Raw genomic sequence first — 14,781 nt, 5'->3', positions numbered from 1 at the left:
TTTGGAAAGAGTTGAGATTAAATCCATACATCACACCATATGCAAGAATAAATTCCAAATGAATCCAGGGTCTAAATGTGAAAAAATGGAAGCATACAAATACCGTAAGAAAACCTGGGTGAAAAATCCAGAGGCAATAAAAGATTAAAAAATTTGACAACATAAAAATAAAAAAATTGCTTGGCAAGAAATGCCAAAAGTCAAAAGACTGGAAGAAAATATTTGCAGCATACATCATAGACAAAGGGTTAATATTCCTAGTATATAAAGAATTAAAAATTTAAGGGACAAAGGATCCAAAACCTGTTAGACAAATTGGGAAAAGATGTAAACAGACAACTCTCTCTTTCTCTCTCATACACACACATGATCACACAAGATATAAAATTGGCCCTTAAACATGAAAAAAACTACAGACTAACCCATGATTAGAGAAATGTAGATTGAAACAATAATGAGATGGCATTTATCATCTCTCAGATTTCCCAAAAATAAAAGACAACATCACATTCTGCTAGGCAAGGCTGTCGGGAAACAGGCACCTGCATCCATAGCTGGTGAGAATGCAAACTGGTACAACCCTTCTGGAAGGGAATTTGTCAGTGCCTAATAAAACTGCAAAAGCAGTTACCCTTTGACCCAACCATTCCACTTCTGGGAATTTCGTCTGAAGATACACTTCCAACAATACAAAAATACATATGCACAAGATTATTCATTGAAGCACGGTGATTGAAAATACTGGAAACAAGGTAAATGTCCATATATGAGAGTGACTGAATAAACCATGGTATATTCACATGATAGAGTACTATTCAGCTGTAGAAAAATGAAGATCTCTGAATCAATATAGAGTTATTTCCAGGATGTATTGTTAAGTGCAAAAGACAAAAAAATGTAATATGCTACTTTTAATTAAATAAAGAAGAAGGTGTTGGAGTTAAGGGCAGATCACCCCAGAATGTGCCACTTTGACCTGAATAATTTCGAGCTGAAGAAAATCAAGGCCCAACAGACTCAAGAAGAGCTTTTAACCTCCCCCTTAACTGCCTAAAAGAATTTAGATAGGGAGCCTATACCAGAAAGAGAGCTATTACCAGAGAGAACTTTTTGTATGAGAAAGACTTATCTACATGGCATGGCAAACATTTGTTTACCAACCATTTACTCTTTCCATCTTCCTATGAATTGTCTTTTTTCTCTTTGAAGTCCTACACTCCTACCTGCTTCTCCTGAGCTCAGGATGGCATATAAGCTTCAATTGCCTGACTGTTGGGGGACCTCATATCTTTGGGATTCTTGTACATTCAAAATTAAATTTTTTTCTCCTGTTAATCTGTCTTATGTCAATTTAATTATTAGACCAGCCAAAGAACCTAGAAGAGAAGAAAGCAAAAGTTTTCCCCCACGAGAAGGAGGTATAAGAAAAAAAATATATATCTACTCATTTGCACAAAATAAGGAATGACGAACTAGAAACTAATGAGATTAGTTGTTTACAGAGGTTAGGTGGGAATATAGTAGAAAGAAGGGGGAGATGATGACAGGGTATAAAGGATGAAGGGGTGGAACGCTTCTGAGTATATCTTTTTCTGTAACTCTGACTCTTAGAACCATGATAATGTTCCTCATACCCAAAACATGGCTAAAATCAACTGGAAAATGAGGGGGATTCAATATGGAATACAAATAGTAACAAAAAAGCTAACTGTATTTAAAATGAATCATACAACCACACTGACAGCGCTGGGGAAAAATAACTTAAGTTGTAGAATTTTGATGGGGTACTACAACGCTAAAAGCAAAAGAAACTACACACCAAGACTATACTCTAGTTATAGTCAGTTTGTTTTTTCACAGGAGTAGAGGTTACCAATTCTGAAATTGTCTTATGTGTATATGAAGACTGAGAAAATAAGTAAATATATTGTGGATAATGAGAACATATGGGGCTTATTGAAAGGACACACGGACCAACTTGAAGCAGCTCTCAATGGCCAAATCTTGGACAATATGAGCAACAAAATAAATAATGACAGTAATGGGATATAATTTGTTAAATAAAAATAAATACCCATGAATCAATATACAATAGAATCCCAGTGAAATGATAGAACAATAGAAATAGAAAAAAACTCATCATTAGGCAAACAATAGTTTTTGCAGACAGGAATCATCTATGGATGCTAAAATTGTTGGATGAAAGTATAATGAGAAACAGGATTTCACATGGGCTGAACATATCTCCTCACAAGATAGTAATTATAAAGGGCAAAATAGTCACTTTATAGTGGAGATTCCTGGCAGACACCACCTTAACTAGCAGACCAAAGTGAACACCACCAGTAATAAGACATATTGATATTGTGCACCTCTTGATAGGATGCACTGATAAGGCACAATGACACTTCTGTATTGTCAAAGATGTATAATCTCAATTTACTCAAGAGAAAAGATCAGACTGACTTGAAACAGGACATAAAACATTGACCACCTTACACTAATTTGGCTTCCTTAAAACAGGTTGGTGGTTAATTAAACCTTGCTCAAAGACAGACAGCACTGCACATGTACCAGGTGGAAACCCACAGCCCCAGGATGACTCCGGAACCAAGAATCTTCAGAAATGTTGCCACCTGAGCCCTTTACAAAGAAAGAAATTCTTCCATAAGGAAAACCCAACTTCCAGCCGCTCAAGTAGTTTGATGACCATATATGGACTGATTTGAGACTAGTCAATCAGCTTACATGGGCCCAGCTGTAGCTTAGTAGTTCCTAACTCCTTAAATTTTGCCCTGAACGATGGACTGGGGAGAGATTTGAGAGCCTCGCCTCCTATCTCCTTGCCAGTCGCCCTCACAATAAAGCCGTAACTTTTCTCAAAAGCCAGTGCCATAATTTGGGCTTTTTATGTACATAAGGCAGCGGGTCTTCTTGCTTGGTAACAATTTCTGGCAACAACAAAGAGACACAGGTCCTGTGACCGCCTGCCTGAGGCTTTGTAGCCCCCAGTGGGGTTCGGGGTCTCTTCACTGACCCTAAGCAGCCGCCTAGACAATTTTGTTTGAAGGCTCAGCTGATTGGATTCCTGTTTTCCACCATGGTGCTCCAGGCCCCTTGGTGCTCTTTTTAACTTTTGCAAAAAGAAACTGATGTGGGGTCGGTGAGCCGAGGAGTCGAAAGAAAGATTTCTTAGACTCTCAAGATCTGGCAGTAGTGCTCTTTTATTTAGAGAATAGTGTGGAATAGCATGGGGACAGGGCCCATGGGCAGGCAGAGCAGCTGCTGCCCCCGCTGGCATGGGGACAGGACCCACGGGCAGTCAGAGCTCCTGCTGCTGCCGCGAGTTGAGGGTTAGGGCTAATTTTTATAAGGCGTGGGTACGTGACTTATTTTTACTGGAGAAAAGGAAAGATGACGTAAAAAGTCATTAAATGATTTCAGTGCAGATGGGGTCTGGTTATTGTGCGGTCATATAACTTTAGATACGAATCTGGCCATATAGATCGGCATGTAGGTGAGGATGCCCTGGGCTTCTCTCCCTGGGGCGGTCCTAATTCATACCATAAAAAAGTCCACTGGGTCGTATAGTTTGGCACGTAGGCCAGGTCACCTTGGGCTTCTCTAGCTGGGGCAGCCTTAATCCACATCATAAACCCCCCCTGAACCCATTTGGCCCCGAAATCTTTTGGGGATATGGACGACGGTCAGTCTTCTGTAACTACTTCCGGCTGTACAAGGTCGTAGAGCTGTCCCTAAATGGGGCCATAGGTATAGGTAGGAAGTTCAGTGAACCGGAAGGCTGCACCCGTGGAGTCCAAGCCTGACAAGGTGTACAGATCCTCTGGAGACCAGAGAATCATTTGACGAGAGGTGGTCCAGGAGGTGAAACTTTGTTGACATGCGGAAGACAAACAATGAAACAGACAACAAATTATAATAGGAAATACTAGCAATATGATTAACCCAATGAATAAGGTTTTGATAGTAGTCTAGAAACCTGGTCCTGACCAGGAGTTAAACCAATCATTTAGAGATAGGGTAGGGTCAGACATGAACTTAATTTGGTGGTTCATATCACATAGAAAGCCAGAGATATTTTTTTTTTCAGTTTTTTTTTTACTGAGTTATTGATAGGTTACAATCTTGTGAAATTTCAATTGTACATTAATGTTTGTCAGTCATGTTGTAGGTGCACCACTTCACCCTTTGTGCCCACCCCCCACCCCACCTTTCCCCTGGTATCCACTAAACTGTTCTTGGTCCATAGTTTTAAATTCCTCATATGAGTGGAGTCATACACAGATTATCTTTCTCTTGCTGGCTTATTTCACTTAACATAATTCTCTCAAGGTCCATCCATGTTATTGCAAATGGAATGATTTTGTTCTGTTTTGCAGCTGAGTAGTATTCCATTGTATATATGTACCACATCTTCTTTATCCATTCGTCTGTTGATGGGCACTTAGGTTGCTTCCACGTCTTGGCTATTGTAAACAGTGCTGCAATAAACATTGGGGTGCACAGGACTTTTGGAATTGCTGACTTCAGGCTCTTTGGATAAATACCCAGTAGTGGGATGGCTGGATCGTATGGTAGTTCTATTTTTAGTTTTTTGAGGAATCTCCATACTGTTTTCCATAGTGGCTGCACCAGTTTGCATTCCCACCAGCAGTGTATGAGGGTTCCTTTTTCTCTGAAACCTCTCCAACATTTGTTGCTATTAGTTTTAGATATTTTTGTCATTCTAACGGGTGTCAGGTGATATCTTAGTGTAGTTTTGATTTGCATTTCCCTGATGATCAGCGATGATGAGCATCTTTTCATGTGCCTATTGGCCATCAGTATATCTTCTTTGGAGAAATGTCTGTTCATGTCTCCAGCCCATTTTTTGATTGGGTTGTTTGATGTTTTGTGATTGAGTTGCGAGAGTTCTTTATATATTAAGGATATTAAACCTTTGTCAGATATATGACTTGCAAATATTTTTTCCCAGTTAGTGGGTTGCTTTTTTGTTTCAATCCTGTTTTCATTTGCCTTGAAAAAGCTCTTTAATCTGATGAAGTCCCATTTGTTTATTCTTTCTATTGTTTCCCTTCTCTGAGAAGGCATGGTGTCCGAAAAGATCCTTTTAATACTGATGTCAAAGAGTGTACTGCCTACGTTTTCTTCCAGAAGCCTTATGGTTTCAGATCGAAGCCAGAGATATTTTGATGGTAGTCAGGAATATAAACACAACATTCAGTTTTTATAATGGCAAGAGTGCCCCCCTGTGCTGCTGTCAAGACATCCAGTGCCATTCGGTTTTGGAGGACTGCCTTAACCATTTGGGACACTTCTAAATCAAGCAGAAAAAGGCTATGTTGTGTATCATTTTAATGCTTTCATAGTAAATTTGTTAAGAGCTTCCATGGGCCAGATGACACTTTTGATTCCTAACTGGGGAAGGAAAATTGAGGCAACGTGGTCATACCAGTGGAAGACAGAGCAGGTCCAGCGCTGTTGCAGGTTGGATAGGTTAGCAGGAGGAGATATAGTAAATGTAGTTCTACCTTGCATCCAGACAAAGCCTAGAGTGCATCGTCCAATCCATCCAGTTGGCAGCCAAGGCCATAAGTTGGAGCCACATAGCCACTGAGTGCCATTAGGGGCTAACCAACGCGTGCTGGGCCGTCTATCCCAGTCAGTCTCAAACCAATCAGTATTTTTTAAGGTTATGATATGAGAACACATATGACAGGGAATTTTCCCATAGGTTGGGTGCTATTAGGCCATGTATCACAGGTGTGATTGGTTTGTTCCCAACATAGAGTGGCCTTTTGACTGAGTTGACCACTAGTAGGAGTGAGCCAAATATATTCGTCCCAAATTTGATATAGTCCATCCTGTGTGTATCGATAAGCTGGGGACTTTACCTTTGGAACTTGTCGTTTATGATCCACCTGTGACAAGGCAAATCTAGTTAGTATTTGGGCAGTAGTGTTGAAGGAAAAGGTTTGCTTGTGGCCAGGGAACTCCCAGGTATCAGAGATGGATGGCCACAAGGAAACATTATGATTAGTAACAGATGAATCTTGCGGAAGAGAAGAGCTAGAATCTAATATCCATTAATGTGTACTATACCTTCTACTGAAACATAATTTTTTTCTCTCTAAAATCACCCTCATTATTATAAAAGATAGCCAAATTAAGATTAACTGGTCTGCCAATTATTTACATAAGTGCAGCAAGAATACCAATTGATTATACAGGCTTTTTTAAATCTGCTTTGCTGGAATTTTTTTTTTTTATGAGGAATCTCAGATTGAACTGTAAAGGCCTCTTGAGGCCAGAAAAGCCAAGCCAAGGACTTGCCATCCGATTTTGCCTGCAGTACCTCCAGATTTGGGTGGACTCCTCTCTTCTCGAGGTCCCCCAAAACATTTTGAGGTTCCTTGCACCTGCCAGACAAGCAAGCTTCCTTACTTACCAGGTAAGATTGCCAGAATCTCTGTAAACAAGGTACCAGGCCCATATTTCCAAGTGGCTTTAGTTCCAGAAAGTCCAATCTTTGTTCCTGAAAAGCTGTATTGTCGTATCTGAGCCTGTATATTTCTCTCACATATGACATTCCAGTCAAAGCCTTGGTAAGATAACCAATGTGTCCTGTTATAAGGAGACCAAATTCTTATTGAACTTATGCAAATAACTATATTGCCATGAAATAACCGTACTCACAAAGAGTTTCCAAATTCTGGAGGGATCAGGTCGGGAGAAAAAGACAAATGTTTCAGTTTTGCTCATAAAGATGTATTTCGCTAAATTGCTGTAAGTCATAGTTAGCATAAGAGAAAAGAGAAAAAGATTTCCTTAATTATGAGAAAACAAAACAACACATCAAAACTCAACAATATTTCCAACAGAAGTCCTAAAAAATTATAATCATCCTCATCAGTTCACACAGTCCTGTATAATTGATTATTGAGTTTAACCTTCTGTTAGCAGATCTATGAGCTTAGTTTCTCTGTTAGAATTCTATAATTTCTTACCCAGTTCAGTTTTACAATCTGAAAGTTTATCAGAAACCTGTAGTTTAGAACCCTTGTGTCAGAATCCTTTCCAGGAATTTCTCTGAAGATGAAACATATTTGCAAAACCAAAAAGCATCAGAGTAAAACAGCAACTATCTGTAAATGGACAAAAGACTCAAAAGGGCAATTGATAAAGAAACTTGACTACTTCTGTGACATACAACACTTCAAGATAACAATTGGAATTACAACCGATAACCAGGACAGATCAAATTTTAGGAATGCTATATAATTTTAAGATGCCTATATTAATAGCATTTACCCACATAATAACACCTGAGAAAGTTTATCATCACTTATTTGACAGTGCTTCCCATGCAATTTAGTATTTTCAAAAGAAACCCTTTTATTCAGGACTTCAATATTTTTGACGAGAAGCTTGTCAAAAATACCAAAAGACTTTAAAACACTTGTTCAAACAACGCTCACTGTGAAATAATGCTCAGGTATCTATTCAAAGTGATAACAGAAAGAGTCAAAAATCTTAAGAGTGACCTCAGTCATTATTTTAACAAAACAGATTTGTCTTTTAGGTAGAGTTAGAGCAGGCCAAAAGTTCAAAAAAATTATACTTTGAGAGAAAACCAAATTTTAATTTCTGAACCAGCTTATTTTTAACATTAAAATTCATTCATTTAATTGGATTTACTCTAATCTTAGTCTACTTGACCAGGCATAAAACTCCTTTCAGAATTTCTCCTTCACAAACCTTCTACAACTTTCTTTTTGCCTTCAGAATTTGTCCCAAAGTCTTTTTTCCTTTCTAGTTCTTTAGGACAAACTTATCTTTCTTAACCCATCAAACAAAAATACTTCCATTCTTTATACCCTTTTTACTGAAAACATACATTTTAACTTTCCTTGAATACAGAGCTGTTTTCCTTATTAATTTCCAGTAGCTTTAATTATATAGGTTAATAAGAACTTTTAACCCTTAACAGACCATAGTAAACACTACAAAGGTAAGCAATTACGAATTGTCTTTTATACCAGCATTCTAAACACTTCATAATTTCTAGAAGCACGCTGCTTTACAATAACAGACCCAAAGACTTTTAGCCTCTCTGCAATAAGAAGCCAAAAGTAGATAACTTAGATAAGTTTAGCTATAATGCTTGTGTGCTATCCAGTCCAAAAATGACCCAGATGCTCAGATTTTTATCATTTAACTTAACTTGGCAAAACTCAAGATTGTTATCAAAACAATTTGGAAGCTGTTTTTTTTTTTTTCAAGTATACAGACCATAAAACAGTTATTGTACCCACAAAAACTTCATGAGACATTAGACAAAACTGGTCATCATTTAAAGCTATTATTTTGCTGACGAATTTAACAGACAATGTGAACTTATTTGACAAGTAAACCCAGGCTGCATGCCTGCATCGTATGCAAATACTGACAACTCTGACAAGAAGACTATTTTCAATCAAACCAACAAACTTAAACAAGCTTTCATTTACCAAAGGTTAATTCACATCAAGTTAACTTGAAAGACATTGGATTAATTTCTACTACATTTAGAATTTATGTAAGCGCTTACTTTAAGCCAATTAAACTGAGCTCTTAATTTGGCCATACCATCCGGAGGTAAAAATGTCACACATATAACATACATAAGACATATGTACACAGAGACTGCACAGCTGTTGTTTTTTTTTTTTTTACCAATATTTGTGGAGGAGACACTCAAAATGCTAGATTTTTGGCAAGGGCATGCTTATGGCTGTTTTTCCTCTCCCCTCCTCTTTCTTTCTTTTTTTCTTTTTTTTTTTTCTTCAGTCTTAGGAATTAGTGATGGGCTAGATAGTAGTTCCTGGAGAGGGGAGATGATAATCCTTTTCGTGATAAAAGAACTAGGTGGAATCTGAACTGCCTCTAGAGCTGTATTTCCAGTCTTGAAAGGATTTTCTAGGGACAGTTGCTCTTGATTTCCCAGAAACTGGATTGTAACTCAAATTACATTCCAGGTTGATCTACCTGTCCAACTGCATCACAAAGGCACAGAGAAACCCCTCAAATTTTCTCCCAGATGGAGTTAGAATGCATCCACAGGGTGGGTCTCTGGGGATGCTTAGGAGCCTTCCCCGTGGCGATAAAGCCAGTGTCTGACTGACAGCAGCTGGAGAAAGGGTGCAGAGGCCGATTGCGGGTGTTGACATAGTTATAAGATTTAGTCAAGTCCCGCTCAGCCTGGGCACTTTGTCTCTGAGCCAGCAAAGTTGAGGTAGGGAAGCAGGAGGCAAAGGCCTGGAACTGGCTGGAGGCTGGGGCTCCCAGAGCCAGGTTTGAGAGTTAAATCCCTGGCAAAAGGCTTATTTTTCCAATTTTACAGAAGGTCAAGGTTCTGGTCAGGTCTAGCCTGAACTTAACCTCGACTTGGTGACAACAGAAGAGATGATGAGCAAAACAGACAAAGAAAGGAAATAAGAGATCAGACCTCACCCTCATGGCCTCTTCCAGAGGGTTATCAAGATAAGAGTCACACAACAGTTCCCGTGCTGGGGCACACTACGCTAGCACGACAGTTCACAGAATAAATCACAGGTCTCCTACCCTCATAACCGACTCAGTAGGTGACTAAAATACTCAATGAGTCAACTGTCAAGAGAGGGCACCCCCACTTAGGGTTGCTGGGGTGATCAGGCCCAGAAACCCAAAGTTGGGGCTCCCAGGGGTGGAGTCTTTTACTCTTTAAAGATTTCTTTGTTTCCCAGTCGCAAAGCTCGAAAGGAGATGAAAGTGGCCATTGTAACTCCAAGAGAGACAAAAGAAACGGGTCCATTACCGTGAAAAATCTCCCCTGAACATAGGGCAGCGTCCTACCCATTGTTCCTACTTTGGGGTTCCTATAGCAAGGGGTGATGGGGGCGTCCCCCGGCATTGCATCCCTTGTATACCTTCCCTGTTATGCCTGGCAGTAACAGGTGCCTGGTGCCTATTCTGCCTGGCAGCATAGGCCTGGTGAATGGTCCCCGAGAGAAAAGGAGAAAGAAAAGGAGCCATTACCTTGAAAATCCCCCCATTGGGGTTCCTGTAGCAAGGGATGATGGGGGCATCCCTTGAACATCTTCCCTATTCTGCCTGGCAGGAATAGGTGCCTGGTGAATGGTCCCAGAGAAAGGAAGCCATTACCTTGAAAATCCCCCCAATGGAGTTCCTGTAGCAAGGGATGATGGGGTCATCCCTTGAACATCTTCCCTATTCTGCCTGGCAGTAATAGGTGCCTGGTGAATGGTCCCCAGGATAAAAGGACAAAGACAGTGAGAAAGAGAAAGACAGTGAGGAATTTTCCGCCAGTCTGGGGGACATTCTACCCAATTGCATCCTGGAGCCATTCTCCCAAGAAGGGGTTCCCATTCTCCACCAAAGGTTAGAGTTTGGTATTTTCCTTGAACTGGAGTCCCGAGTGGGACTTTCCTCGCAGTTCAGAGCATGGTCAGGTGCCAGAGGGAGGGATCCCAATCCAGCCTTAGGAAAAGAAAGCTTCCACGGGAGTCTTGGAGATTGGCGGCCGTCCTAATGACTTAAGTGGCTGACCCGCGCCCACGTAAAATTTGTCTATTAGAGATAGAGTCAGGAAGGAATGGATTAATTCATTCTCCATCACCCTGAGGCTTAAGGTACTGATTCTCTTCAAGCTGAATGCCACAATTTGCCCCATAGAGTAGCCATGGGCAGCAAACGTAGATTCATACAGCTGTCCGAGAAAGTTCCCGATGGAGCAGTGAATCTAGATCCATCCTTGAAAAAGAGCAGGAAGGAATGGATTAATTCATTTTCCATCACCTTCAGGCTTAAGGTACTGATTCTCTTCAGGCTGAATGCCACAATTTGCCCCATAGAGTAGCCATGGGCAGCAAACGTGGATTCATACAGCCATCCAAGAAAGTTCCCGATGGAGAAGTGAATTTAGATCCATCCTTGAAAAAGAGAAAGGCACAAGGAAGAAAAGGGCACTTACCAGAACTCGAGCTCACAAGCTGATGAATCAAGTCCCCGTACGGGCCACCAGAAATGATGCGGGGTCGGTAAGCTGAGGAGTCGAAAGAAAGATTTCTTAGACTCTCAAGATCTGGCAGTAGTGCTCTTTTATTTAGAGAATAGTGTGGAATAGCATGGGGACAGGACCCATGGGCAGTCAGAGCTTCTGCTGCTGCCGCTTCTGCTGCCCCTGCTGGCATGGGGACAGGGCCCATGGGCAGGCAGAGCAGCTGCTGCCCCCGCTGGCATGGGGACAGGACCCATGGGCAGGCAGAGCTGGTGCGTGGGGACAGGACCCACGGGCAGTCAGAGCTCCTGCTGCTGCCGCGAGTTGAGGGTTAGGGCTAATTTTTATAAGGCATGGGTACGTGACTTATTTTTACTGGAGAAAAGAAAAGATGATGTAAAAAGTCATTAAATGATTTCAGTGCAGATGGGGTCTGGTTATTGTGCGGTCATATAACTTTAGATACGAATCTGGCCATATAGATCGGCATGTAGGTGAGGATGCCCTGGGCTTCTCTCCCTGGGGCGGTCCTAATTCATATCATAAAAAAGTCCACTGGGTCGTATAGTTTGGCATGTAGGCCAGGTCACCTTGGGCTTCTCTAGCTGGGGCAGCCTTAATCCACATCAAAACTACTTCTGGATCAAGATGTCTCTGGGCTCTGAGTGAGTACCTTTAAGAAAGCGACTGTCCTTCACCTTGTCTCTCTGGTTTGATCCCCTAGAAATGTAAGTTTGACTTGTATTCTGGGGAATCCTGGTGGGCTGAGTCTTGAGTCTTGGGCCTGAACCACTCAAGATAGAGACAGGATAAAAGGTTCACCCACAAATTACTACTGGTAGTTTGGTTCTGAGTATTCCTGGCAGTCTCATTAGTATTCTGATCTATGTTATATGTAGAATTGTATTGTGTATTGTTGTATATTAATGTTGTTTGTCTAAATTGAATTGAATGTTTGGGGACTGAGTTTCTTGGTGACCATAACAAACTCCCTTTAGAAGGTAGCTCTCAGACCCTAAACACCACCCCTACAAAGACCTGCTTGTTGTGGCTACCTTGAAAAGCCCTCTAAGATGGGAAATGTAAGTGGCATATTTTCTTTTATAATATGGCCTGACCCCAATACTCATTGGTGTCAGGAGAGGTGTGGCCTGAGAATGGGTCTTTGAACTATAATACCATCTTGCAATTAGACCTAATCTGTAAAAGGAAAGAAAAACAGCTATAGAGACATCCTTGCCAAAATTCTAGCATTTTGAGTGTCTTCTCCACAAATATTAGTAGAAAAGCTTAAAACCAAAATTTGGATAAAGAACAGAAACTGGATTTAGAACAATGGCCATTATGAGGAACTTTGAATTAAATAAGATCATCTAAGAAGAACACTTAAAAACAAGGGTCAGAGTTAAAATTCATAAACCAGGGAAGATCCTCAAAAGTTTTTGTAAATGGATTATCTCCTGAGATTAGAGAATAGATAAAAAGGTGGAAAATAAGATGGGAGGCCATCATCTAACAATAGCTGATATTCAGAGCCAGAGAGGAATTTTTTCAAGCCTTCTCCCATAAGCTTAAGTAAAACTGGGTACCCAGAGAGAAAGAAGGAATCACAAAAATGTAGCTGGAAGGGTGGGTCAACCTCTTTATCATTCAGGCTGTAATCTAGTTCTTTGGGGAACTGGAAATGCCTGTCTTTGTCTTGCAAATCTCTGCAGGGCCAGAGATGTGGCTCTAGAAAGTGGTTCAAAGTTCACCTGTCCTTTTGCCAATTCCAAAACCTCCCCTATTCCTCTCAAAATGCGTGTAGATATTGTGATGTTGGAAATTGATAGGCAAACATTTCTGTGGAAACTCCATCTTGGAAAAAACTTAAATACTTTCTCTGTGCCTTTGTGATGTAGATTTTCTACTCCTACCTTCTCCAGGACCCAAGAGCTATTCTTTGAAAAGCAAATGAATCTTATCAGAAAAACAAAAGCTTTAGTCATTTGAGCAGGTAAACTTAACTTTTCCAGCTGCCAAAACAAAATTTGGATTCAATTGTTTTTTCATAACTAGTGAGCCTTGTATTACTGTATGTGATTCATGGCAGTAATTTTAAAACAAAGGCTGTGGAGTCTCTGTGTACGTGTGTCTATATTTGTTATACATATGTGTGATTTTTTTAACCTCCAGTTGGTATAATTTTTAAAAGAGCTCTATTTAATTGGCTTAAAGTAAGCACTTATATAAATTATTTCAAAATATAATAGAAACTAACCCAAATGTTTTTTAAGTTAACATGATATGGAATAATCTTTGGTAAATAAAAGCTTATTTAAGTTTGTTGGTTTGACTGAAATAGGCATATTTTTAGAGTTATTAGCATTGGATATGATGCAGACATGGAGCCTTTATTTTACCTGAGTTTATTAGTCATAAGCTCGTGTTATCTCTTACAAAATTTGTCAGCTAAACATAATTCTTGGGAGCAAATGATTTAGATCTAAGTGACATCTTTGGTAACTTGAAACTTTGAAGTTTTGTTAGGTTAATTTAAAGGGTGGAAAATTCATTGACTATATATAGGTTTATCTACTTTTGTCTTCTTAACTACAGAGAAACTAAAAGATGTTTGGGTCTATTAATAAGCTTGTCAAGTATTTTATTAAAAGATTGTACTATGAAGTAACATGCTTCTAGAAATGATAAAAAGTATTTATAACTTTACCAAGCCACAGAATGCTAATGTAAAAGACAGTACGTAATTGCTTACTTCTTAGTTTTCACTAAAAATTAAAGTTTCTAAGGATTAAGAATTCTAATATGTGATTAAAGTTACTAAAAATTAGTAAGGAAAACATCTTTGTATTCGAGGAAAGGAAGATATATGTTTTTAGTAAAAGAAGGTATAAGGAATGGAGATATTTTTCTTTGTCAGGAAAGATAAATTTGTCCTAAAGTATTAGGAAGGAGGGAAGACATGGACCAAATTCTGAATATAAAAAGACAGTTATAGAAGGTTTGTGGAAGAGGAACCCTGAGGAAAAGTTTTGTGCATGGATTAAAATGAATTTAATTAAGTAAAGAAGTTTTAATATCAAAAGTAAGCTACTGCAAAATTAGAATTTGGCTGTTTCTCTTAAAGCATAATTTTCTGGGACTTTTAGTCTGTTCTTCATATAGAGATCATAAAAGATTTTTCTTTATTTTGGAGTAAGTCTACCTAAAAGGCAGAAATTTTGTTCTGCTAAAATAATTTCCTATGTTCAATAAGCTGAGCTATGTCTATTAAGAAAACTAAGGGTATTAAAAACTGTTTAACTCTGTATGTTTGCCTTTAACATCTTCTGTTAAATGGATAACTAAGCATTGTTTCACAGTGACCTATGATCAAGTGCTTTAAAACCCTTTGATATTTTTGATAAACTTCCCCAAAATTCAAATCCTAAATAAATACCTTAAAGTAACTTTGAGAATTTCCAAGAGACTCCCTGGGACTTCTCAAATAATTTGTTCTTTCTATAAAGAGAGAGATATTAAACTATTTAGGCTTATTTGGTGTATTAAATTGCACGGGAAGCATTGTCAAATAAATAATGATATACCTTCTTAGGTGGTATTGCCTGTGTGATTGTTATTATAAGTATTTAAAAAATTGTATAACATTCCTAAAATTCTGATCTGTCCTGGTTATCAGGCATAATTCTAGTTATTATATTAAAATGTCATATGTCACAGAA

The sequence above is a fragment of the Equus przewalskii genome, chromosome 13 (genome assembly GCF_037783145.1).
Source record: "Equus przewalskii isolate Varuska chromosome 13, EquPr2, whole genome shotgun sequence".
Classification (NCBI taxonomy): domain Eukaryota; kingdom Metazoa; phylum Chordata; class Mammalia; order Perissodactyla; family Equidae; genus Equus; species Equus przewalskii.
Note: the sequence above shows the minus strand (reverse complement) of the source record.